This window comes from Dendropsophus ebraccatus, chromosome 4, assembly GCF_027789765.1.
Source record: "Dendropsophus ebraccatus isolate aDenEbr1 chromosome 4, aDenEbr1.pat, whole genome shotgun sequence".
Taxonomy (NCBI): domain Eukaryota; kingdom Metazoa; phylum Chordata; class Amphibia; order Anura; family Hylidae; genus Dendropsophus; species Dendropsophus ebraccatus.
Window position 1 is genome coordinate 126949188 of NC_091457.1, and position 25631 is coordinate 126974818.

Sequence of the window (25631 nt, forward strand, 5' to 3'; positions counted from 1 at the left end):
GGGGCGGGGGTTTCCTTCCACTGGGGGCGGGCCCGGTCGCCTCCACTGCTTCACCCGTGGCCGGTGCCTGGGAATAGAACAGCGCCAAATGCGGGAACTGGGCTGCGGTTCAAAAAAAAGGACTGTGGCACCACCTCCCCGCCTTTTCAATTTAACCCATTTCCGCACGAGGGCTCTGAACTGCCGCGGCCCATACCTGGTGGTCTAGTGGGGAGATCGCCCCCCATGATGTTGTTACAGAGGAGCCATCCCCGCGTCTGGTGCTGGCCGGAGTCTGTGCCGTAATGGCGCTGATCCTGGCCGGTATTCTATTGGTTTTGCCTGCAGCAGCCAAAAGCAATAGAACACTGATCTCATCGATCTATGCAGTATAACTATACTACATAGATCTCTATGAGAGATCAGTGTGCATATACTAGAAGTCCCCCAGGGGGGCTTCTAGTATATGTATATAAAAAAAAAAAGTTGTACTGTTAATAAACCCCTCCCCTAATAAAAGTTTGAATCACCCCCCTTTTCCCATTTTATAAATAAAAATAAATAAATAAGCATGTTTGGTATCCCTGCGTGCGTAATTGCCCAAAATATTAATTAATCACATTCCTGATCTCGTACGGTAAACGGCGTAAGTGCAAAAAAATCCCAAAGTGCAAAATTGCGCATTTGTGGTCGCATCAAATCCAGAAAAAGGTAAGGTAGAAAGAACACATCATGGCGCAAAAAATGACACCATAGACCAAATGATAAAAGCGTTGAGAATAGAGCGATTTTAAGGAACATATATTTGTTAACAATGGTTTGAATTTTTTACAAGCCATCAAATAAAATAAAAGCTATGCAAGTTTTAATCATACCAATTTCAGGAACATATATAACATGTCAGTTTTTCCATAGGACACACGGTGTAAAAACGAAGCCCCCCCAAAGAAATAAAAATTTCACTGCGCATATAATTTTTTTTTTTCTGGTTTCGCAGCATATTTTATGCAAAAATTCAGCCTGTCATTGCAAAGAACAATAAATGACGCAAAAAATAAGGGCTCATGTGGGTCTGTAGGTGTAAAAATGCAACTTCTACGGCCTTTTAAAGGTACTCCAGCGGGTTGGGGGGGGGCATTTTTTTTCTGGGACCGGGGAGGAGGTGGCTAAGGGAAAAGACGTCCACTCACCTCCCCTGTTCCAGAGGCGGGTCCCGGGTCCCACCGCTGCACTGTAAATTAAAGTCGCTGCAGCCTATGCCTGAGGCTGCAGCGGTGTAATTTTTGATCGAGGATAGCACAGTCGTAGAAGCTATGTCATCCGCTGCAGGTCCTGGCTATCAGTGATATAGACGACCGCAGCATCTATAGGGCTCCTGACAGAGAGTTCTCCCTCTACAGATGATCCCAGAAGATGATGTCCAAAAAACGACCTGAGCATTGATGCATCAATGACCCCAGGTCGTGAAAGGACTTATATACTTCTGAAATTCTGCAATATTTAGTCTTACCACAATACTTACTGCTAAGCTGAGATTTTCTGTTATTTCTGTTATATAAGTAGAAGGCTGCTGTAAAGTATCTGTACAAAGTGCTAGAAAGGGCATTGGATTGAAAAGGCTGGCACAGTGCTGAGGGATGATTTACACAGCACACTACTGTACATGGGTGGAGGAGAAGGAGGTTTATTTAGGAATTGGGGCTTATTTACTAACAATCTATCAATTTTAAACCCTTGGTACAATCTGGAAGGTTTTTCACAGGACAAAACTAAAACACGACCATCCCGCCACACTAGAAGTGGCTGGTTTTTAAAATAGAAAACCCATTAAAAAAATTACGGTTTGCTTATTAAATCTGTCGGTTGTGACGGGTTTTAAAAGACACACCCATGACACAGGTTTGTCAGCTTTTTGGAAAACCTGTTAGAACACCAAACCGACAGGGAAAATGGACAAAAACCAGAAAATTTACGGGAACACATTAATAAATCAGTCCTATTGTCTTTGCAAGATGCTATGTGAGCAGAAAGAAAAACAGGAACAGGATCAAAGCAGTGCAGGGTTACATCCTGATTTAAACACTGAGACAACGAAGACTTAAATTGAGGAAGGAGAGGTTTACATTTAGGAGGCAGCATTATGTACATAGTAAGAGTGCTAGTATTTTCACAAGGGACAGCTGCTCAGTAAGGGATAAGAGAAAAGGCTTGATTCACCTTTAAGACACAGTATGGTACCTGTGAAGGAGGTAGACAGGCTCAGGGTGCACACAGACCAGGATTGCTCTTGCATAAGCCAAGTTGTGTCCTGTCATGACCCTTCTGCTGCTAGACATGAAATCTCATAAACCCCCCCCCCCCCCCCCCCCCGACTAAGGTGTAAGACTTTAGTTTTGTTTGTTTCTTTTATAAAATAAAGTGATCAACAAATAAGCTTTTTTAATAAAAGAAGCTTGAAATCCCATAGGCTGACACATGGAGGGAATTAGTAATAACAATTCAATTATTTAGGTTAATAGTATAAGTGAAATAAAACACTGCTCTTAGAATAGAAATGTAAACTGGATCACCGAACCTGGTTTACAAACAATTCCCGATGCATACACAATATTACAGCGGTCTATTATACCAGCAGCGTCTCTCTCTCTCTCCCCTAATTGTAAACAGATATATTTTTACATGCATACTAGGGGGCCTATATATTCTGAATGCAAGAGTCTAGTTTAGAATATATTAATCTCATCTGCACAGCTTTCCTAGCAATAAAACCATTTCTATAGGGAAATAAGACAAGATAATATAAAATCCATGATAGACTATTATAGTTGGTCAAGTGCCAAATTGCCCTAAATATTTTACCAGGAGGGTCTCCAAGCTATTATCAGGCAGCAGGGCCACATGCCGACTGTGGTATGTTTGCTCTCAAGGCCATCATTGTCTAATTAGCAGTATCAAATATGCTTCCCTGTTAATTGACTTAATTAGTCAATTACTCCGAGGTTCGCTTTTTATTAAAATTGCTAAATTTAATAAGAGAGGCCGAGTTTCATCCTTGTATCTATGTCATGCATATTGTTTTATTGAAGGATTCATTCATTTTGTATTAGTAATAGTCCATCTATCATTGCAGGCATATGTTTTAAGACTCTCACAGTACTACAGTATGTGACATGAATGCCACATACTTTTTTAACACCATTTTTATATTTATTATATTTATAACATTTAATATATATATATATATATATATATATATATATATATATATATATATATACTGTGTGTGTGTGTATATATATATATATATATATATATATATATATATACATTTATTTATTTTTTTAAGTATATAAAAACACATTATCTTAGTGGTACATGTTGTTTTACAGGACTTTTTGTGTTGTTGTCTATTTATTATATCTGTAAAAAATATAGATTTCTATAGAGAAATTTCTGTAAGAACTAGAAACAGTTGTCACATGAAAAAAAAAGATGACACTCCCCCCAAAAAGACACCAAAGGCTGTTATTAGAGCACAAATAAAAAGTAATTGTTTGATTTATATTTAACCATAGACTTCAGCTAACATCTATAGTAGCGGCAACATTTGCGGGTAAATAGGGGCTTCTCAGCATGCTGCATAAAAGCTGTTTTTCCTGGATATACATTTACCGTTGAAGACACGGCACATATGGTAAGGGAGCTGTGTAGGAGACCATGTTGGCCGAGCTAGGATCGTGCTGATTGGTTCCCTTTAATTACACCCAGGTTTAATGCCTGAACAAATTTTACCTATGTCATGGTGAGGGTCTGAAATTTGTGTGCCTGCGGGTAGAGAGATGTACACAGTCTTTGGAGCAGGGGAACTTTCATTTTGTTTTATATATTTTTTTCTCATTGTTCTAATTTGTGCACTTTTTATATATTTTTTTTCTTCAAAGGGTACCAATCAGTGCAGCTGTGCTAAGATGGTTCCCAGCAGCACAGTATAGAGTAGGGGTGTCAAACTCAGGCCCTCCAGCGGTTTCAAAACTATAATTCCCATCATGCCTAGATAGTCAAAGCTTTAGCAACAGCTGGAGGGCCTGTGGTAAAGAGCTACTGCGCAGCTCGCGGAGCATACCAGCCGCAGCCACAGCAGTAGCTTTATAAAGGTGAAAAAGAAGTTTTATTATGCTGCGCAAGGTCGGGAGAGGGGTGACAGCTAGAGATGAGCGAACCTGGAGCATGCTCGAGTCCATCCAAACCTGAACGTTCGGCATTTGATTAGCGGGGGCTGCTGAAGTTGGATAAAGCCCTAAGGCTATGTGGAAAACATGGATATAGTCATTGGCTGTATCCATGTTTTCCAGACAACCTTAGAGCTTTATCCAAGTTCAGCAGCCCCAGCTAATCAAATGCCGAACAATCGAGTTTGGATCGACTCGAACCCGAACCCGGTTCGCTCATCTCTAGTGACAGCTATTTATCTGGGCGGGGAGCCTAGCGCAGGGAAGATTGAGTGGCAAAAAGAACCACTGACTAGTTGCCATCCCTCTCCCTGCCTCACGTATTATAATAAAACAACAATAAAGCTACTGCCGTGGCTGGCATGCTCCGTAAGGTGCACAGTAGTTCTATACTGTGCTGCTGGGAGCCATATCAGCACAATCGGGCTGATTGGTTCCCTTTAATATGGAAACACATTTTCCATCTTCTCACATGTTCTCCATAAATGATGCTGTAAAAAGGGCTCCATACAGTGGTATATGCCAAATAATGAGGAACATTAAAGCAAATGTACCAATATATATATTTTTTTAACACTACCTTGTTGACGCTGGCATGGAGATCCCGGTGGCGTGGTCCGTTTTTCAAAACATCGCCTGGTTCCTGTGATCACTGCTGGTTTCTTCTTGGCCCGTTCTATGCACTGGAGGCAGACCCAGTGCCCCCCGTGTGATGATATTCCCTTTCCTCTGTGACGCTCCTCCCTTGGAATAAAGTATTGAAGCATCACAGAGGGGAGGAGATATTGTTACATCGGAGGAGCTGGGCCCGCCTCCAGTGCATAGAGTGGGGTAAAGTGCACACGATGAAACCGGCGCCGATCGTGGAAACCGGACGGCATTTTGAAAAATGGACCACACCATCAGGATCTCCGCTCCAGTAAGCGAATTGATAGATTCACTTTAAGATTCTGAATCCCACCATTAAATTTCATGCACAAGACTACATAATGTTGTCACTTATGATGTACATAGACTGTGGTGGTACATAAACCGCTTGTAGGTCTATAATATGACTCTGTAGGTGACCTATGGGCCTCTATGAGAATGCCTCCATAGTATTGAATGTAATGGAATATGGCTTGATTTTTCACTTGAATGAATGAGGCCAAAGAATCCTATGGGCGCAGTTTTACTGCAGTATACAAGAGGTGCAGGATTTAAAGGGAATGCTTACTAGCACTCCATACATTTTATTTAGTGTTTATTTTCAATGTACTTCTTACCTAAGAGCACCCTGGAGTCAAGTCTAGGCATTGTGTTCAGAAACTATAGCTCTCAGCATCTCATTGAAGGCTATTACAATTCATATTATTAACAGTCAAGGTAGACTGATACTTGTTTAAACATATATTTGCTATGGCACTTTGTAAGTCGAAAACATAGCCTTGGAAAGTGAAGCCTTTATGTATCATGGCATGCTTCCCAGTCAGAAGCCCGGCCCTAGGGAGTCGATGACCATGGAGTTTAGAAGCTGCCAGATATGCGGTAGTTTGAGCTCTCTGTATCTCTCAAGCCAGAAGCACTGAATCCATCAACATAGATAAAACAGATAATCCTGCAATGGGATCTGAAGCTGCTATTGGGGATATTCCAGGGCTTTGCATCTGGATAGAGCAGCTGCCAATCAAACCTATCTGTGTCCAAGTGATGTATTGTTCCAATAATGCAGGTAACACGGCGACCATAGTCATAAACACTCTCTACCTGTGTTAGCTGTCAGGCGAAATGAAAAGAGAATCGCTGTAGGACTATAATAATTGTGAAATAATCATAATGCCGGATTTTTATTGATTTACGTCCTGACAAGTCGCCTCACGGTACTTACAGAAGCAGGCGGGAGTTTTTATGTTTGTTTGGGGGTTTTTTACGTTGAATTGAAAAGCAGAGCCTGAAAATATAGCCATAAACCGATGTGCAATAGATATAACTGGCTGCTCAAGCGAAGCCAGAGCTACCCCCCGAACACGACATTTAATGCACCATATACAGAAGAAGTAGAATTTATTGCAGGGAAGGATTTAATATAAGAGGGTTCGCAGTACTTACACAGGGTAAAGTGGTGCACATGGTATCTGTATGAGCACCATAAAAAAAAAATCTGGCTTTATTTCAACAGTTCTTAAAGGGGTAATCCGGTGAAAATCTTTTTTTCTTTCTAATCAACTGGTTTTAGAAGGGTATATAGATTTGTTATTTACTTCTATTTAAAAATCTCAAATCTTCCTATACTTATCAGCTGCTGTATGTCATGCAGGAAGAGGTATATTCTTTCCAATCTAACACAGTGCTCTCTGCTGCCACCTCTGTCCATAGCAGGAACTGTTCAGAGCAGGAGAGGTTTTCTATGGATATTTGCTGCTGCTCTGGACAGTTCCTGACATGGACAGAGATGGCAGCAGAGAGCACTGTCAGACTGAAAATAATACAGCACTTCCTGCAGGACATACGACAGCTGATAAGTACAGACAGACTTGAGGTTTTTAATTACATGTATCTATATAACTTTCTGAAACCAGTTGATTTGAAAGAAAAAGATTTTCACCAGAGTACCCCTTTAAATTAACTAGCGTGTTCTTTCTTTTTGACTATTTAAGTTACAAAAAGCAGGCGAAAAAAATGTATGAACATAAATAGTGTCTGATGTAATCTGCCATAAGTCCCATTCATGCATGCCTATATAGATAACCAGAGGTATTTCAAAGTATAATATGGACTCATAGATACGACATAGATCTTGCCACTTAGAGGTTGTATTAATTGGATCAGGGGACGCAAGAAAGGTAGAGTCCCAGAGTAGAGTATGCCACAATTGTCTATCGTGTGAATACACCTGTAGGGTACGTTCACACGAACCGGATCCACAACAGATTTCATCTAAATAACTGAACACAGTATAAAATCTGCACCATTAAATCTTCTGCGGATCTGCTGCGGATCCTGTACGTGTGAACGCACCCTTAGGGTAGCTTCACACACACCGTATCGCAGTGGATTTTCTGCTGCGGATCTGCAGCAGATCCACAGCTGACTTGATCTAAATAACTGAACACAGCATCAAATCTGCTGCGGATCTGCTGCAGATCCGGTGTGTGTGTGTGAAGGCAACCTTAACCCTTAGGCGACCCTGGACGTACCCGTACGTCCAGGGCCGCCTACGTGCGTTCAGAGCGGGGCCGCATGTAGCCCGGGACCGCGGCTATTAGCGGGCACGGTCCGTTCGCCGTGCCTGCTAATAAAGTAATCGGATGCGGTTGTCAAAGTTGACAACTGCATCCGATTACTTGAATGCAGCCCATCCCTGGTGTCTAGTGGCGTGGATCGCTCCCGGAGGAGGCACACATCCTGCTGCCACCGGGCTCAGCGCTGTAATGGCGCTGATCCTTGCTCGGCACTCGATTGCTTCCGGCTGCAGCAGCCGAAAGCAATCAAAGTGCCTATCTCATCGATCTATCCTGTTGTTATTAATAAAAAGCCCCCTCCCCTAATAAAAGTTTGAATCACCCCCTTTTTCCCATGTTATAAATAATAATAAATAAATAAATATGTTTGCTATCGCCGCATGCGTAATTCCCCGAACTATTAATGAATCACATTCCTGATCTCGCTCAGTAAATGGTGTAAACGTAAAGAAAATCCCAAAGTGCAAAATTGCGCATTTTTGGTAGCATCAAATCCAGAAAATTGTAATAAAAGCGATCAAAAAGTTGCATATGCGCAATCAAGTAACCAATAGAAAGAACACATTATGGCGCAAAAAATGACACCTCACACAGCCCCATAGACCAAAGGATAAAAGCGCTATAAGCATGGGAATGGAGCGGTTTTAAGGAACATATATTTGTCAACAATGGTTTGAATTTTTTACAAGACATCAGATACAATAAAAATTAAACATGTTACATATTGTTGTAATTGTAACGACTTGCGGAACATGCATAACCAGTCAGTTTTACCCCAGGGCGAGCGGCGTAAAAATGAAAAAAAAAAAACACATAAAAAAAATGCTTTTTTTTTTTTTCAATTTCACCAAACTTTGAATTTTTTTCTGGTTTTGCAGTGTACTTTATGAAAAAATTCAGCCTGTCATTGCAAAGTACAATTAGTTGCGCAAAAAATAAGGGCTCATGTGGGTTTCTAGGTGAAAAAATGCAAGTGCTATGGCCTTTTAAGCACAAGGAGGGAAAAACGAAAATGCAAAAATTTAAATTGGCCCAGTCCTCTAAGGGTTAAAGAGTTTACCCTAAATAAGAAACAAGAGACTTGTAGCTGTCCAGTTGTTACAAAACTACAATTTCCATCTACAGCTGAAGAACCAGAGGTTTCCGATCCCTGCCCTGAATGAACAATGAATGATCTAACAGTATTAGGTCATGTTCACACACAGTTTTTACACCTTATTTTCATCTGCCTTTATGTTCTCACTGTATTCTCTATTGATTTTCTTCTGTTTTCAGGTGATGACAGCACAACACCTACTGATAACTGTTTTTCCATGATACAGTGGTGATAAAAGTGATACAGTGCGCCACTATAGATAGCATGAGGGGGAAAATGGCTTACTGATGCACTGGGTTTGCAATAAGGAAAGAAGGTGGGTGGAGGAGGTTACATTCAGGAGGCAGCACTGTGTACATACTGGAAACAATGGGATTTACAATCTGGACAGCTGTATGGATTGTCAGAGATGAGAGGAATAAAAAGGGAAATATCAGCATGGATGGGCAGATGGAGGAAGTGGAGAGCTAGAGAGCAGAAAAGGTAGGATATCCCCTTTAAAATGACAGTGACCCTTTTAGTATACCAGTAATAGGTTTTCTAAGCTATACACCCTTTTGGAAACTTATTTTACAGAACCAAATAAGAAAAAGTAAATCCTATATTGTCATACTCTCTTCCCTAATTCCTATATGACCAGACTTATTGACGGTTCCCGTCTGCTATAAAGCGAATAGCGATAAAACACAAATGATACTGCACCACAGCCTCTCCTCACGTTTTTCATTTCTTCCAACAAACAAGATGAGAACCTAAGCAACAGTCCAATTGTCATTTCGCATTTTTGGATTTTTTTCAATCAGAATCCGGTCCCACAAAATTGTGTTGCTTCTGCTACCAGCAACGTGTGACTTTGCCAGCACTGAGCTTATTAACTTATTAACAAGTGTTTAATGCAATTCCTGCTGGAAGCTAAATTAAAGCCATTTAGCCAATGAACAGCACTTATTACCAATTAATTTCCTGGCAATGCGGGCTTTTGCTATGTAGGACACAGTTTGTAGGTCAATGTGATGTCGCTAGTCTTGATAAACAATTCAAGGAGGCCCTGCTCATTAAACCGAGAGCTTGATTATAGCTTGTTGTGCTACTAAGTTGCCTACAATTGTCAGGTTGTGTAAAGAGTTTGCAATTATAAACTGATGTCAAAGCATTGTGCAATAACAAATACTCATAAAGACCTCTCGGTAAACACTTTAAGCAGTGTTCCAGCAGATGCCCTCGTAATTACCCATATTGTTGCTTAAAAGTAAAAGTATGAAATCTCATTCAATATTGTATTATATTATACAGCAGAATTAGAAACCCAGTTTTTTCTTTATCTTACACTAACCAGGAATTGTGTGTGTGCAGGCTCGGACTGGCCCACAGGGGAGCAGGGGAATCCCCCGGTGGGCCCTACCCATTGGTGAGCCCCTGAGCAGGAGGTCTGTATCCCTGTTTAGCAGCTTCAGGATGACAATAATCCCCCAGTTAGTTTCATGGGACTTCACCTTTCAAGAAACTTAAGTGGACGGCTGTGCTGTTTGCATAGAGCAGGGATGCGGAGCCTTCGACCTTACAGCAGTTGCAAAACCGCAACTCCCATCATGCCTGGACAGCTCCTATACACTAGAACAGGGATAGGGAACCTTCGGCCTTCCAGCTGCTGCAAAACTACAACTCCCATCATGCCTGGACAGCCTTCGGCCGAAGGCTCCCCGTCCCTGTTCTAGTGTATAGGAGCTGTCCAGGCATGATGGGAGTTGTAGTTTTGCAACAGCTGAAAGGCCAAAAGTTCCCCATCCCTGGCATAGAGTGTCTGACCAGTTACTAACAGTGAGCGAGCATTGACGGTCACATACACAGCACTGTGCAAAGTCGCTATAGTAATGTGAAAGGTTTGGCGCTGGATATATCTGGTGTATGTAGGGTGGGCCCCTAGAATAAAATATTCCCTGGTGGGCCCAAGGTACCCCCAGTCTGACACTGTGTGTGTGTGCGTGGTTGGGTGGGGATATATAGACAACATCTTCTGAATAGAAACATAGAGGGAATACACAACATACTTTTTATGAAAAGAATTACCATTTTTTCAATTTAAACAACAGCCGTTCTTTTCATACTGCAATGATTTGGATTGAAATCAATGCAAACAATTACCGTTGTTTCAAACAATGTATTGAACAACGTCTGCTTCCTACGGCCGGCCGAAATAATGAGCACGTCAATTATTTCTGTCCGTTGTCCATTAGACTTAAATGCAATTTTTATTCAAAACAACCGCTGTGGTTTGATCCTTAAAACAATGGCCTTTGTTTTGGGTGCCAAATAACAGCCATTGTTTATACGTTGTGTGAACATAGCCTAAACATATTTATATGGATTGTAAAATAATCCTGTAATCTTGTAGTTTTCTGTCTGGCCACTATGCCTAATAATAGAATGATACTTCCTGTTCTATAAAAAATATTTTTTCTGAATCATCTCCTCCTTATCACGTGCAGGATAACAGTGACACCAAAATTAGATAAGATGAAATAAGGCCATTTGCAATAGGAAATGGTAACAGTTCCACTCCCCCATCCAGCTGCTCTTTCCCTACAGGAAGTGATGTATTCATTCCAGTCTGACACAGTGCTCTCTGCTGCCACCTCTGTCTGTGACAGGAACTGTCCAGAGCAGGAGAGGTTTTCTATGGGAAATTGCTGCTGCTCTGGACAGTTCCTGTCTCGGACAGAGATGTCAGCAGAGAACATGTGTCAGACTGGAAAGAAAACACCACTTCCTGCAGGACATACAGCAGCTGATAAGTACTGTAAGACTTGAGATTTTTAAATCTTTATAAATTTTCTACTGGATATATGGCTGCCCAATACAAGTTTACAAAAAAATAAAATGTTGTTGTGCCTAAATTATTGAATCCACCGGGTCTCACTCGTGAAACTTGCTGTGATCTAAAGATAAGAGCCAGGGGTTGGTTGTAGGGAGAGTTTGCAGTGATCATCTCTCACAGTTGCACAGTACTGGCTTTATCTGCAAAATGAACTATGAAGTCATAGATATCTGATCTGTGGTTTATTCGGTGCTAAACAATAGGTGGACATGTCTTAGCAAAACATATGTAATCTCACTGTATAATAACCGAAAATAACAGTCATTGCAAGTTAATAAAATGCTTCAACAACACACAATAAAGTAGATTTTAAGTCATCCCCAGGCCGCACTTTAAGTCACAAAAGAATGATAAGAGGATATTGCAGCCATCTATTGGTGGAATAAAAGAATATCATTGAAGAATGATCACTATAAAAGACTTTATAAGCTCCAGCAATTATAGCCATTGAATTGTTGGTGGTGCCTCCGTAGCTATACAAGCTTAATGTCCTGATACTGTCGATTAAGCCAATCATTTGGGGGGGTTGAAAAAAAATACAAAGACTATGGCCTCAATACTTCTATTCTGTGGCCTTCGAGAGACACCAAGGTGATTATTCTAAAGGCTTATTGCTATACATTAGGCTGCCACTGATCCATTGCACAGCCTCCAAATATATATGTGCATCAGGGGTACAAGCTGATTTGTTTCTGGTGCAGGAGCTGGACATATTAGCCTGTAATTTTGTACCATAGAATAGGAATCATACAGCTGTGTAGGTGTGTATATATTTATTACTTTTGTATTAATTATTTTCAAATTATATCCTTACTGGAAACTAACAGCTGGTTAGAAGCATCCATAGAAGCCAACATAGCAATAGTGGAGGTAGATTTCTTACATTCATCCTCTGTGAAGATGTTGTTAAATCCTCTGTTTTATTAATAATGTAAATTAGGCAGTCGATGTACTGGGAAGGTACTACAACCCTTAGTACAATGACCCGCCCTGCCCCATGCCTCCTTATGAATATTGAGGTGATGCTCTGCAGTGACTTCACTACGGCTGCTCATCCCTGCACAGCGTCAGATAAATATTCATAAGGGGAGGCAGGATTTTGGGGAGGATCACTGCACAGAGGCCCTTAGTCCTGCCCCCAGTGCACCAAACTACCTATTCAGGGGCAGACACAGACTGCATAGGGCCCCTGTGAAAAAAAAATTGCCTCGACCCCCCATAAGCAAACCAACAGGGGGAACAGTATAGGCAGAAGTATATGTAGTGCAATCATCCCCGTCCCCTAGCTCCCTCCGATGCAGCAGGTGAACTCTTTAGTTACCATCCATTCCATTCCCATCTGCCTTCCTCCCTTTTCCGTGTTGCCCACTCATGTGCCTCCTTTCCCATGTTGCCCACTGATGGGCCTGGCGAACCCCTCTGTTGGCCTGGGCCCCTGTGCAACTGAACGGGCTGCACAAGTGATATGTCTGCCACTGCACCTATTGTACATATAAATGGTGCCTTCACACGTAACGGATCGCAAACAAATTACTTGCTGTTAGTTTTGCAGTGAGAACCATTGCGATCCAAGGCCCTGTCAGTTCCTATGTGATAACATACTTGCAGCAGATCTTTTATTGCTGCAAGTATGTAAATCACCTGCCCCCTTAACCCACAAGCTGCCTGCACATACATTACCCTTCCTCAATCCGGCTTGCTGCTCTCCCACTCAGCCAATCAGTGCGTTGCCCAGCTGCAGCCACTGATTGGCTGATCTGGAGAGTAGGAAGCCGGGAGCTTATGCAGGAAGCCGGAGGGAGGACAGGTAATGTCTGTGTAGGCAGCATGTGGGTTAAGGGTGATTTACATACTCACAGCGGTCTTAAAGATCCACTGCAAGTATGTATTCACATGGGAACTGACAGGACCTTGGATCGTAACAGATCTCACTGCAAAAGTCGAAGCGCGAAATCTGATGCAATCTGTTATGTGTGAAGGCACACTAAATCAGCCTAAATGTCCCTCTCACCTGGCTCCTCATATGCATATTAAAGAGGTATTGCGTTCAGATGTAACTTTTCATATGTTGCTGTCCATGATAGGATTAACAATTCATTTCATACTTGGTATTATCCATTTAGTCTCCTTCCCCCAGTTCTGAACTCCTACTTTCTGCTGAAGACACAAAAAATTGTGTGAGCTTTTCTTTCAAACTCCCCCTCCTCCCCTCTCCCTTTAGACGGCCAATGTAAAAAAGTCTCTGGCAGGCTGTATCCTCAACTTTGTAGCTTCTTTGTAAAGCTGGGAGGGTTATTCTGAGATTAAGTTGCTGATGAACTCACTGTGATTAACCCTCTCAGCATTACAAAGTTGTAGATAGGGACTTGTTTACATCAGCCATCTCATAAGGGAGAGGGGAGTGTCTTTAGCAAAAAAAAAAACAGCCGCTCAGAACTGGGAGAAAGAGACTGAATAGATAATAAGTATGGAATAATTTGAGTGGAATATCCCTTTAAGGGTAAAATTGAAGCCTTTTTTTATCTGTCTGGCTTACTTTTGCATATAGGCCAACAATGATAAATCAGCTCTATTGTCTGCACTTTATTTGTCTACATTTTAATACAGAGTTATCCTAGAGTTTTGATGGACAGAACGATAATCCACAAGTCACACAAGCATCAGCACGTATACAGTTAGCTGAGGTGGATTGGCTTTATAAACTCTGACAGGTGCCATTTTCTGAACGTTTCCATCCAAATAGCCTATGTCATAATATCACTGTATTCCACTGATGAATACAAACACGGTAACATGTCTGTCACAGTAATGTTTTACCTACAAATCATTGTCAGACAGTAAGACACATAGCCAAGGACCCCCAGGGATGGTAATCATTATTTTATTAAGGATTTCTTTTAGATATTTTCTTTGTGCCTCTCTCTAATGTGACTCATTCTCTGCTTTAATACTAATATCGTTCCGGAAATCACAACATAAATCCAAATAAGAAGCTGAACCACCATCATCTACAGCGGCGTAGCCTTCAATGCTTAGTTTTTTTTTTTTTGTTTGTTTTTTTTTTTTTTCAAAACACTTTATTGAAAGGCTGTTACAGGGTTGTACATACATTATTCAAGTTATAACCAGCGATAACAATCTGGTACAATCCATGTTATAGAGCAACAATAAAGATACTAATACTGTGCCTCCCATCACCTCTTTCCCATTTTCCCGTGATGCATCCCTTAAATTACTGCTAATATCGGTCCATTTCAAGCCCGTCCAAACTTAGACTAGACACTATAATAAAGTACTCGCTAGCGATAGGCAGTAAGTCCAATTGATACATAGGGGGATAATAAGTAAGGGCAAGCAAAACATGCAAATTTGTAAAGTAGAAGCGAGGTATATACCAAACTTGCCAACCGGCAAAACTATCAGAAACTCTCACAGGATTCGTCTCACCATCACTCTCCACGAGGGCCTAAAAACCAAAAGGATCTCCACAGAAATTTTTACAGAAATTACACCAAAAATCAGTAGTAACCCATTCCAAAAGGGAACAGATGCCCCAGATGATGTAAAAACCGCCACCCTCCTCCTACTCGGAACCATACAGCATCCGCCATTGCTATCATGACCGTACTCTAAGGTTCCGTAATGTGCCCCTCAGATCTTCCTTGCAATACCAAGTGGTATACTTGAATGTCTCCATAATCTGAGTCCTCTCGGAATCAGTAAGTGCTTTTTCCAAGAAGCATCTCCACTTCTTGAAAAAACCGGAGGTAGATTTCTCCTTGTGACGTTCAGTATCCCTTTTATCGAGAATCATAAGCTGTTTCAAGGTTGCTATTATTTCTTGCAAAGTTGGTATTTGTGGTTCCAACCAATGTCTAAGCAAGCATTTCTTCACTACCAATAGAGTTATATGCAACCCCTTAACAGCTATACATTTGGATGCATCATCCTCCGGGTCTAAAGGCATATAGTGGAATATAGTCGCCTTGGGATCGTCAGGCACCTCTATTCCCCATATGTCATGTATATAGATTCTCGCTTCCTCCCAGAGAGGGCGTAGAGAGGGGCAAGCCCAGAGACCATGTAATAGGTCCGCTTTGTCCAGATCACACTTAGGACACTTACGCAAGTAGTGAGCTGGGGCTGCAGCATATGTGAGATCAAACGCATAGGTAGCTCTATGAATAATTTTATATTGCATCTCCCGCCACTGCTCATTTACTATCGCCAATTTCACCTTTTCAAAGCCCTCCCTTATTTTCCTGGACATGGAGTTATCATTTAGTATCCGTTCCCATTTACCAAAGGCATTTGTGGCCACCGAGCTAAGTAGTTGACTAGTTAAGTCCCTGTAAAGCACTGATAGTTAGTGCACATCTTTGGGGGGACCCAGAAGAATAGCAAAGTGGTCACATCTATCCACATCTACATCTTTAACTTGTATGGAGGTATAAAAGGCTCGAAGCTGCGAATAGGCTAGAAAATGCTGTTCGGGCAGATTGTATTTACTCATGAGGCTGAGCCAGGGAAGAAGCTTACCCGTTTGGGGGTCAACAACATCTCCTAACTTCGAAATCCCTTTTGATTCCCATTGTCGGAATTGGCAGTTAGAGCTGCCTTGGGGAAATTGCGGATTGGTCCAAAGCGGTAGGTAATCGGACACGTATATGGGCAACCTGTATAATTTGCGTAGCGTTTTCCACGCCATCAAAGTATCCCTCAATAACCAACTATTCTTTATCTGGGGGGGTAAGGAGGAGTATTTCGTATGCAGAAGCATGGTCAGGTCATACGGTCTCGCCAACTCTCTTTCCAGGGCAGTATTGGAGAAGAAAGAGGTGTCAAATATCCAATCCCTAATATGTCTTAGCAGAGCCGCTAAGTTATAATGACGGATATGTGGAAATCTGACACCTCCGTCCCATTTAGACATACATAATTTTGTATATGCTATACGTGGTCTCTTCCCGTTCCACAAGAAGCGTGTGAAAGATGACTGTAGCTTTAGGATGTCCACATGAGTTAACAACAGCGGAATTGTCTGAAGAGGATACAGAATGCGTGCAAAACTGATCATTTTTAGTAGGTGGGCTCTACCAAACAGGGACAATGTAAGGGACCTCCACCTCTCTAGTTCCTGCACTATTTTCTTTATCAGGGGCGGGTAATTTAAGTTATAAATTGCTGCAGGAGTCCTACCTACTTTAATTCCCAAATAGGTGATATGATCTCTGGCCACAGTGACCTGGTAATGCCCCGTGGGTGACAAGACATGTGGTGCCAAGAAGAGCAGCTCACACTTACTCACATTTATCCTGAGACCTGAGTATGTCCCATAATCTGAGATAATCCGAAGGACCACATCTAAATGGACCTCAGGTGACTGCAGGAAGACTAGCATATCGTCTGCGAAGCATGTTATTTTCAGCTCCGCTCCACCCACTGCGATACCAGGCTCAAGTGCTATGTTAAATAACAAGGGTGACAATGGGCACCCTTGCCGTGTCCCTTTTTGCAGTGGTATCTGTGCGGATAAAAATCCGGGAGTATGTACCCGTGCCAGGGGTGTGCTATACAAAGAATCCACCAGTGAGCGGAAATTCCCCGTGATTCCCATATGGGTCAGTACCAGGCCTAGCCACCCCCAGTCCACATTGTCAAAAGCCTTTTCGGCATCAATCTTCAACAAAGCTTCTTTATGACTCTGTGTGCTGTGGTGGCGGGTCCAGTCCTGAGCCAATAAGACTTGTCGTATGTTTGCAACCGCCGATCTCCCCTTGATAAACCCTACCTGATGAGGGCCAATGAGCTGCGGCATATAGTGTGCCAGCCTATTCGCCATGATCTTAGTGAGTATCTTAATATCTTGGTTCATGAGGGAGATCGGCCGATATGAACCGGGCAAAGTTGGGTCTTTGCCCGGTTTTAACAAGACTTTTATATATGCCACATTACTAGAGGGCATCACTGGGCCACCCTGTAAGATGCCATTAAATAGTTTTGTTAAGATGGGAGCGACGTCCTCATGTAGGGCTTTGTAGAACTCACTAGAGAAGCCATCTGGGCCGGGCGCTTTACTGTTGGGCAATATTTTTATCGTACCTACAATTTCTTCCATGGAGATCGGCGAGTTTAGAAATTCTATATCCTCCTCAGACAATGTGGGCATTCGCAATTTATTCAAAAAACTTTTACCCAGGGACAAATCCACTGTCGTCTTTTCATATAAGGTTTTATAAAATTCCCCCAGAATCCTATTAATGTCATATGGTTTCTTGTGGAGAGAGCCACGCGCATCCCGCAGAGTAAGTATGTGCTGAGCCGGGTGCCGTCCTTTCGCTAATCGAGCCAGCAGCCTCCCTGCTTTATTTCCATATTTAAAAAAATCCGAGCTAAGTCTATCTCGCTGAAAGCTTTCTAGTCTGTCCAACCACAAGTCATATACCATTTTAGCCGCTTTCCAAGCCTCCCTGGAGTCCTCAGTGTCAGTTTGTAAAAATGTTGTATATGCTTCCCTAAGTTGTTTCGTGGCCATCATATGTTTGTTCCTGGCCTCTCTTTTACGCGCCGCAGTGAATGACATTATCTATCCCCTGAGGACAGCTTTTGCTGTCTCCCAGAACAATGTAGGATTATCAGAATGTGCCTCATTATCCCGACTATATGACATCCACCAACCTTTGAGGTGTTGGACAAACTCCTCGTCCTTTGTCATAAATGACGGAAAGCGCCACAGTATATCTGTACCATGGGGAGTTTGCTCCTCTACCTGTATCAGAACCGGGGAGTGGTCCGATATCAGATATGGAGGCTGAACTAATTTTTCGTAATAATGATTCCGAGGACAGAAAATAATCCAGTCTGGACCATGATCGTCTGGAATGGGAGTAAAAGGTATATTCCCGTTCGGCTGGATTATAGTGTCTCCATATATCATATAGCTTGGTAGAATCTGCTAGCTTTGCTAATGGAGTAATTACAGAGGGTACAGGAGTGTGTCCAGACTGGGTTCGTTTTCTGTCCTCCGAGCCATGCATCACCTCGTTCATATCTCCCCCTAATAACACCAAGTGTTCCGGGTCAGTGAGCAAGGAATGAGTCAGCTGTGTTAGAAACTGTTCATTCGGGGAGTTTGGGGCATATACATTGTGGATGCTCAGCTTCCCGGCCGCGGTATCTAAGACTACATGTAGATGTCGACCCTGATTATCTGCATCTGCCTTAAGTATAGTGTGCGACACCCGTGAATGTATTAACAGCAAGACGCCCGCTTTGCGGCCCACTGAAGGGGAGCCTAGTACTTTCCCTACCCATAACTTCTGCATACGAACATAATCCTCCTCAGCTAAATGGGTTTCCTGTAACAGTGCCAGATCAACATCTAGCCGTTTGAGGTGTCTAAGCACCATATATCTCTTCTGTGGAGACCTCAACCCCTTTACATTCCAGGTAGCTATTTTCATGTTAGGTAATGTCTCCACAGAGAAGATATGGCGCCAGCATACCTGCAATATAGATCATCCAGTGGGGCCCCTTGGAAAGTAGAGGTGATGTGAGACGAATCCTGTCATAACAGAACAAAAAGACAACAAGATTAAAGAACACATAACACAAAATGTACTCAAACAAAGTCAAAAGAATAAAGAAACTGGCGACTAAGAAAAGATCAAGGACTTCGCTTCTTCCGCGCATTGTGGTCGAGCCATCGCCCCGCTCGCCTAAAGTCGTAACCATTGTCCAGCAGATTTTACCTCTAGTCCGCTGGATCTCTCAGTAAGAAGAATTTACAAAACCCCACCACTCACAGAGGTCTTCCAAAAGACCCATATTAAAAGTAGATTATAAGAAAAGAAAAGGGGGCAGAAAGATTTCTACGACAGTAACAGTAAACCAACACCCTTTTTTTTTTTTTTTTCCCCCCTTTTGTTCCCCCCCCCCCCCCCCCCCCCCAATTCCTATGCAAGCAAACATTAAACCCCTTATGGCTAAAAGTAAGACAAACAAAACGCCAAACCATCTTATTAACAGGAACGAGCAGGAATTGGGAAGTCCCAATTCAATTATGGACTCTACAGTCACATGGGTCCCAGCAAGTCCTGCTTCAGAAAAGGTCCAGTAGCATCATCGAATATGGGTCAGTCAGCAATGTTGTCAGAAGAAATAGGGGGTTCCAGTCTGCCCCTTTTTCGGCTCGCAGAAGGGGAAGCTTCTTGATTCCTCCAAGAATCCAGGTAATGGCTTGCCGCTTCAGGGGTATGAAATATTTCAAAAGTGTCATCCGGCCGGAACACTTTGAGCAGTGCAGGGTATTGTAAGGCAAAACGGATCTGGTATTTAACCATGGCTGTACAAATGGGGGCAAAAGCCTTGCGCTTTTTTGCTACATCCGCCGAATAGTCTCCAAATAATAGGACTTTGTGCCCTTGTAAAAGCAGAGGGGTATTGGACTTTTTATATGCTTGCAAAATATTTGCTTTGTCCGCGAAATTCAAAAACTTAGCAATTACTTGTCTCGGCTTGGTCATATCACCCCTCTTAGTCTGCTGATTTTGGGGCGGTGGTCCAATGCGGTGCGCTCTTTCTACAGTCACTGCAGATGTTATGCCAAGCGCTTGTGGAAGGTCAACAGCACATAGTTGTATCAGCTGGCGTGGCATTATGGACTCCGGCAGACCCACTAAGCGCAAATTGCTCCGGCGGGATCTGTTTTCAAGATCCTCTATTTTATCTCTCATAAAATCATGAGCTCGCATGAGCTGTCTGACCTTGTTCTGAGTATTAAATAGTTCATCTTCCAGGATGGTATAGCGTTTGTCCAAATCTGAGATCTGGGCCGTGTGCGTAGTCACCTCCTGTTGCAGGCTCGTGAGGGTGGCAGCTACGGTGGCCTCCAGAGAGGCTTTTATGTCCGGGCCCAGTATTTTCGCCACTTCCGCAGCTAATTCTTTACAGGAGAACCCCGATATTGCCTGTGCGGGTTGTATCGTCTCTCCCAGCAGGGTGTCAGGGGGGGAAAACGCCATTGAGCTGGTACCTGTAAGGGGTGTTTGGCTGCGCGGCGTGTCGGGCGCCATCTTGTCCATCTGCCTCCTAGTCTCCCTCTGTGGCTGCGGCGTCTGGACCTGTGTCGGCGGCTCCCCGCCGCGTTGTACAAATTTATCCATGTGTTCCCGGTATGGGAGTACGGTGGGCGAGTCAGAGACTCTCGGCAGAGTGGTTCGCGGCTAGGGGGCTCAGATTTCCGAGATCACGGTGCGGAGCTCCCTCACTTGCAGCTGACCATGCGCGCGCCGGAACCGGAAGTCCTCAATGCTTAGTTTTACTGCAATGAAGACTCAGAATGCTTTAACCACTTCCATTCCAAACAAAATTAATTTACACTTATGCCATATATACTGTATATATATATATATATATATATATATATATATATATATATATATATATATATACAGGGGTGGATTAGGGATCCCATGGGCCCCGGGCAGTTTACAATGCATGGGCCCCTGCCCCGCCCCCACACTGTTTTCTACATGTCCAGCTCTCCCTGTTTTCCATATGTCCTACACTGTCCTAAGTCCCACACTGTTTTCCACATGTCCAGGTCCCCCTATTTTCTACATGTCCAGGTCCACCTGTTTTCCGCATGTCCAGTTCCCCCATTTTTCCACGTGTCCAGCTCCCCCTTCCCCTGTTTACCAGCTGGATTGTCTGCAGCAGTCATGGGCAGCCGTCCGGCTCCTATGCTGTTCAGCGATTGTCTGGCCTGCTGTGTCACTCGAGTGCGGCAGACGGAACCCAGGGGGACAGCGTGACGTCGGCAGTGATTGACAGGTGGGCGGGCCAGGGTGGCGCATGTAGCAGCAGCAGTGCGCTGAGGCCGAACGCAGCCTCAGTGCACCCGATAAGCCTAATATGGCGGCGGCTGCGGCAGAGTCACGGGGGGGTTGCGTGCTCCACCCACTCTCACCCATCCGATGGCGGGTGGCGGCGGGAAGCAATCTCACTGGTCCCAGGCGGTTGCCCAGATCGCCCTCATTATAATCCGCCTCTGTATAAATAAATATATATATGTGTGTGTGTTTGTAATAGTCGATCGATCTAATTGCTTATGATACTGGATGTATAGAAAGAATGCCATGCTTCACTCCTATTCATTGAATAGATGAAACATTTGAGATTTGACCACAGGGCCCCCCACTGATTGTTATTATGGGGGATCCCAGTCAATTAACAGCAGATCGGTGTGCACAACACCCGGAGAGTGATTCGCACCGAGTGACCCTACGTTACATCTACGACCTTCAGATGCAGATGCCGTCAAGGGGAATAGCAGAGCAAGGAGCGGTCAGGCCTTCAGGCCTTAAGCCTGCCAAAATCAGCTGCACAATGACTTTTGTTTACTCGATATGAGTTTTAATCTGATCCCTGAGCTAGCTACAAGTCTATGTAGGGGGTAGGAGGCTGAGTACAGACAACTTGCAGAGGAGAAATCTGTTGAGAAATGCCCCATACACAAAAAATAATGGACAGATATAGTGCAGCTCCTAATGTACACACAAAGGGGGAGATTTATCAAACATGGTGTAAAGTGAGACTGGCTCAGTTGCCCCTAGCAACCAATCAGATTCCACCTTTCATTCCTCAGACTCTTTGAAAGGTGGAATCTGATTGGTTGCTAGGGACAACTGAGCCAGTTTCACTTTACACCATGTTTAATAAATCTCCCCCACTGTTTATAAAGCCCTACCTAGTGTACTAAAACAACCTATTTGCATAAGGATTAATCTCCAAATATCTTGGAAGCAGCATCGAAAGTAAGTTTCTTACCTTCATCCTATCCTGAGCACCTTGTGCCCTACAGAGAGCTATCAGCAGGTTAGATACTTCTAACCTGCTGATTGTTTCCCTTTAAGGCTTGATTCACACTGCGTTTTTGCAATGCGTTCTTTTCATCAGTTTTTTATAAAAAAAAAAAAACGGATGCATTTGTGTGCATCTGTTTTGACCCTTTTTTTGTTTCGTTTTTTTTTTTTAACGTATACAAAAACTAAGTTGTCCGTAAAAAAAAAGGATCCGTTTTGGTCATTTTTTTTTTTTTAATAATGGGAGTCAATGGAAAAAACGTATCAAAACGGATGCACACAAATGCAACCGTTTTTTCATCCGTTTTTCTGCAAAAAACAGATTGCAAAAACGTAGTAGTGTGAACCCAGTCTAACCCCTATATCATATGTACATCACCCTGGAGTTACTAGCACATTAAACTATAACAATAATAGTCATCATAAAAATAATAATACAACTCTATGGGAGTTTACACTCAAGCCACCTTTCCCTCCATGCCCCTTTCCCTCTAGATAACTTGCAGTATATGTCAGACACCAAAGATAGGCTCTACCCATGAGCTCAAGGACCACTGAAATTACAGATGAAGCCTGCAGGGCAAAAATCTGATATACAATCCCATATCCAAGTTATATTTGGCCAGAAATATTATCACTCCACATATACACACGTAGCAGCTGATCCTGAAAAATTAATTGAAACCACATTCATTCCAATTAGAACGAGCTGCAATACTGGTTGCAGCCTATAGACAAGACTGGCACTGTTTCTAGAGAAAAAAAATACTTCTTTCAATCTTCTGTCATCCTTTTCAGAATCCTTCTCTCAAGTTGTGCTGATGAAAGCAACTTGGTTTTAACCATTGTCCAAGATCTTTGAGCTAAGGTTAAAGAATACTATTGAATGATCGTGTCTTTGAATAGCGGCACATCTTAGGTGTCATCTGGGCTAAGAGCCTTGGTCATTGTTCCTTAATGCCTCTAAAGCCATTATTGTTCAAAAAGAGAATCTAGCTTTGAAACTGCAGACAATACTCAGTGATCAGACTATGCAATTTCCTCCATGTAATGATATCATTTCAATACTTTATTCCAGCTTGAAGAGACGAATTTCGCTGAAAAAGAGCAAATTACTGATTATTTCATCTTGAAAAGGGTTGCGAGCTGTTACCTCGATGTCTCGAGAGCTGCTTTTGTTTGCTTTGTCAGCTACTTTGCCAATTACCAGGACTAATATGCAATTATCTGTATAGTTTTGTGATGGATTTGTATGTTCCATTATGATTAAGAATAGTGATAAAGGAAAAATGATTTGTAGATATTACATGGGTTAATCAGGGACTGGCATGATGACTCTGGGGTGCTGAGGACAAACCCTTTAAATGGATTTAATCTTCTATTTTATACGTCAAGTTTTGTAGATTTTCTTAAGGTATTGGTAAAACTATACTTGTTAAAGGGGTATGTTAAGATTCACAGCTTTTGCTCATAGAGGAACATTAAAAGGAACTTCATCAGTGTGTGGTTACTTTTTAGGGCTGTATTACACGCAGGGGTGATTCTAGCCTCTCTGCTGCCCGAGGCGAACTATAGGATGACGCCGCCCCCCCCCCCCGTCAATCCGCCCACATTATAATCCAATACTGCCCCCCCCCAATGCTGTCCCCAGTAAACATAACGTTTGGTCCCTTGCTGCACAGAGGATGTCAGGAGAGGAGGGTGCTGATCTTATAGGGGAGGTCTCAGCAGCACAGAGGAGGTCAGGAGAGGAGGGTGCTAATCCTATAGGAGGAGTCCCAGCAGCACAGAGGATGTCAGGAGAGAAGGGTGCTGTCCTCCCCCCCTTCCCTCTTCCCTTTCTGTGCCCGGTCCCGGTCTTTCTTCTCTCTACAGCTTTTTCTTTCTTTTTCTTTCCCTTCTCTCTTTTTTGTTCTTTATCTATACTGGAAGATGTGAAAATGGTCCAAGTGGTGTGGGCGGACCCACCGGTCTCTCCTTATCAGTCAGAAGCTGTTAGTGCACCTAAATAATGTCTCATTGTACCTCATGTTCTGTGCTACAGTGAATTTTGTATTTGTTCTGGAGACTGAAGGGGATGAGTTCTGCTGTACACCATTTGCTGTTTTTGTGGCAATAAACATAGAATTTAACAAATAAAAAAAAAGGAGAGGAGGGTGCTAATCCTATAGGAGAAGTCCCAGCAGCACAGAGGATGTCAGGAGAGGTGGGTGCTGATCTTTTAGGAGATGGCCCCCCTCTTCCCCCCCATTATAGATGGTCCCCTCTCCCTTATAGATGGTCCCCCTCTCCCCCCCCCTTATAGATGGTCCCCCTCCCCCTTATAGATGGTCCCCCTCCCCCCTTATAGATGGTCCCCCTCTCCCCCCTCCCTTATAGATGGTCCCCCTTTCCCCCCTCCCTTATAGATGGTCCCCCTCTCGCCCCTCCCTTAAAGATGGTCCCCCTCTCCCCCTCCCTTATAGATGGTCCCCCTCTCGCCCCTCCCTTAAAGATGGTCCCCCTCTCCCCCTCCCTTATAGATGGTCCCCCTCTCCCCCTCCCTTATAGATGGTCCCCCTCTTCCCTCTCCCCCCTTATAGATGGTCCCCCTTTCCCCCCTCCCTTATAGATGGTCCCCCCTCCCTTATAGATGGTCCCCCTCTCCCTTATAGATGGTCCCCCTCTTCCACTCATTTAAAGATGGTCCCCCTCTTCTCCCCTCCCTTAAAGATGGTCCCCCTCTCCCCCCTCCCCCCTTATAGATGGTCCCCCTCTTCCCTCTCCCCCCTTATAGATGGTCCCCCTCTCCCCCCTCCCTTATAGATGGTCCCCCTCTCCCCCCTCCCTTATAGATGGTCTCCTCTCCCCCCTCCCTTATAGATGGTCTCCCTCTTCCACTCATTTAAAGATGGTCCCCCTCTTCCCCCCTCCCTTATAGATGGTCCCCCTCTCCCCCCCCCTTATAGATGGTCCCCCTCTTCCCCCCTTATACATGGTCCCCCTCTTCCCCCCCCCCCCTTATACATGGTCCCCCTCTCCCCCCCTTATAGATGGTCCCCCTCTTACCCCCCTATAGATGGTCCAGTGAGTGGCAGTTATATGATAGAAAGGCAACAGTGACTCAAATAGCCAACCGTTACAACCAAGGTAGGCAGAAGAGCATCTCTGAACGCACAGTACGTCGAACTTTGAGGCAGATGGGCTACAGCAGCAGAAGACCACCCTTTGCTAGCTTTACTAGATGGTCCCCTTCTTCCCTCTCCCCCCTTATAGATGGTCCCCCTCTTTCCCCCCCCTCCCTTATAGAAGGTCCCCCTCTTTCCCCCCCTTATAGATGGTACCCCTCTCCCCCCCCCCCTTATAGATGGTCCCCCTCTGCCCCCC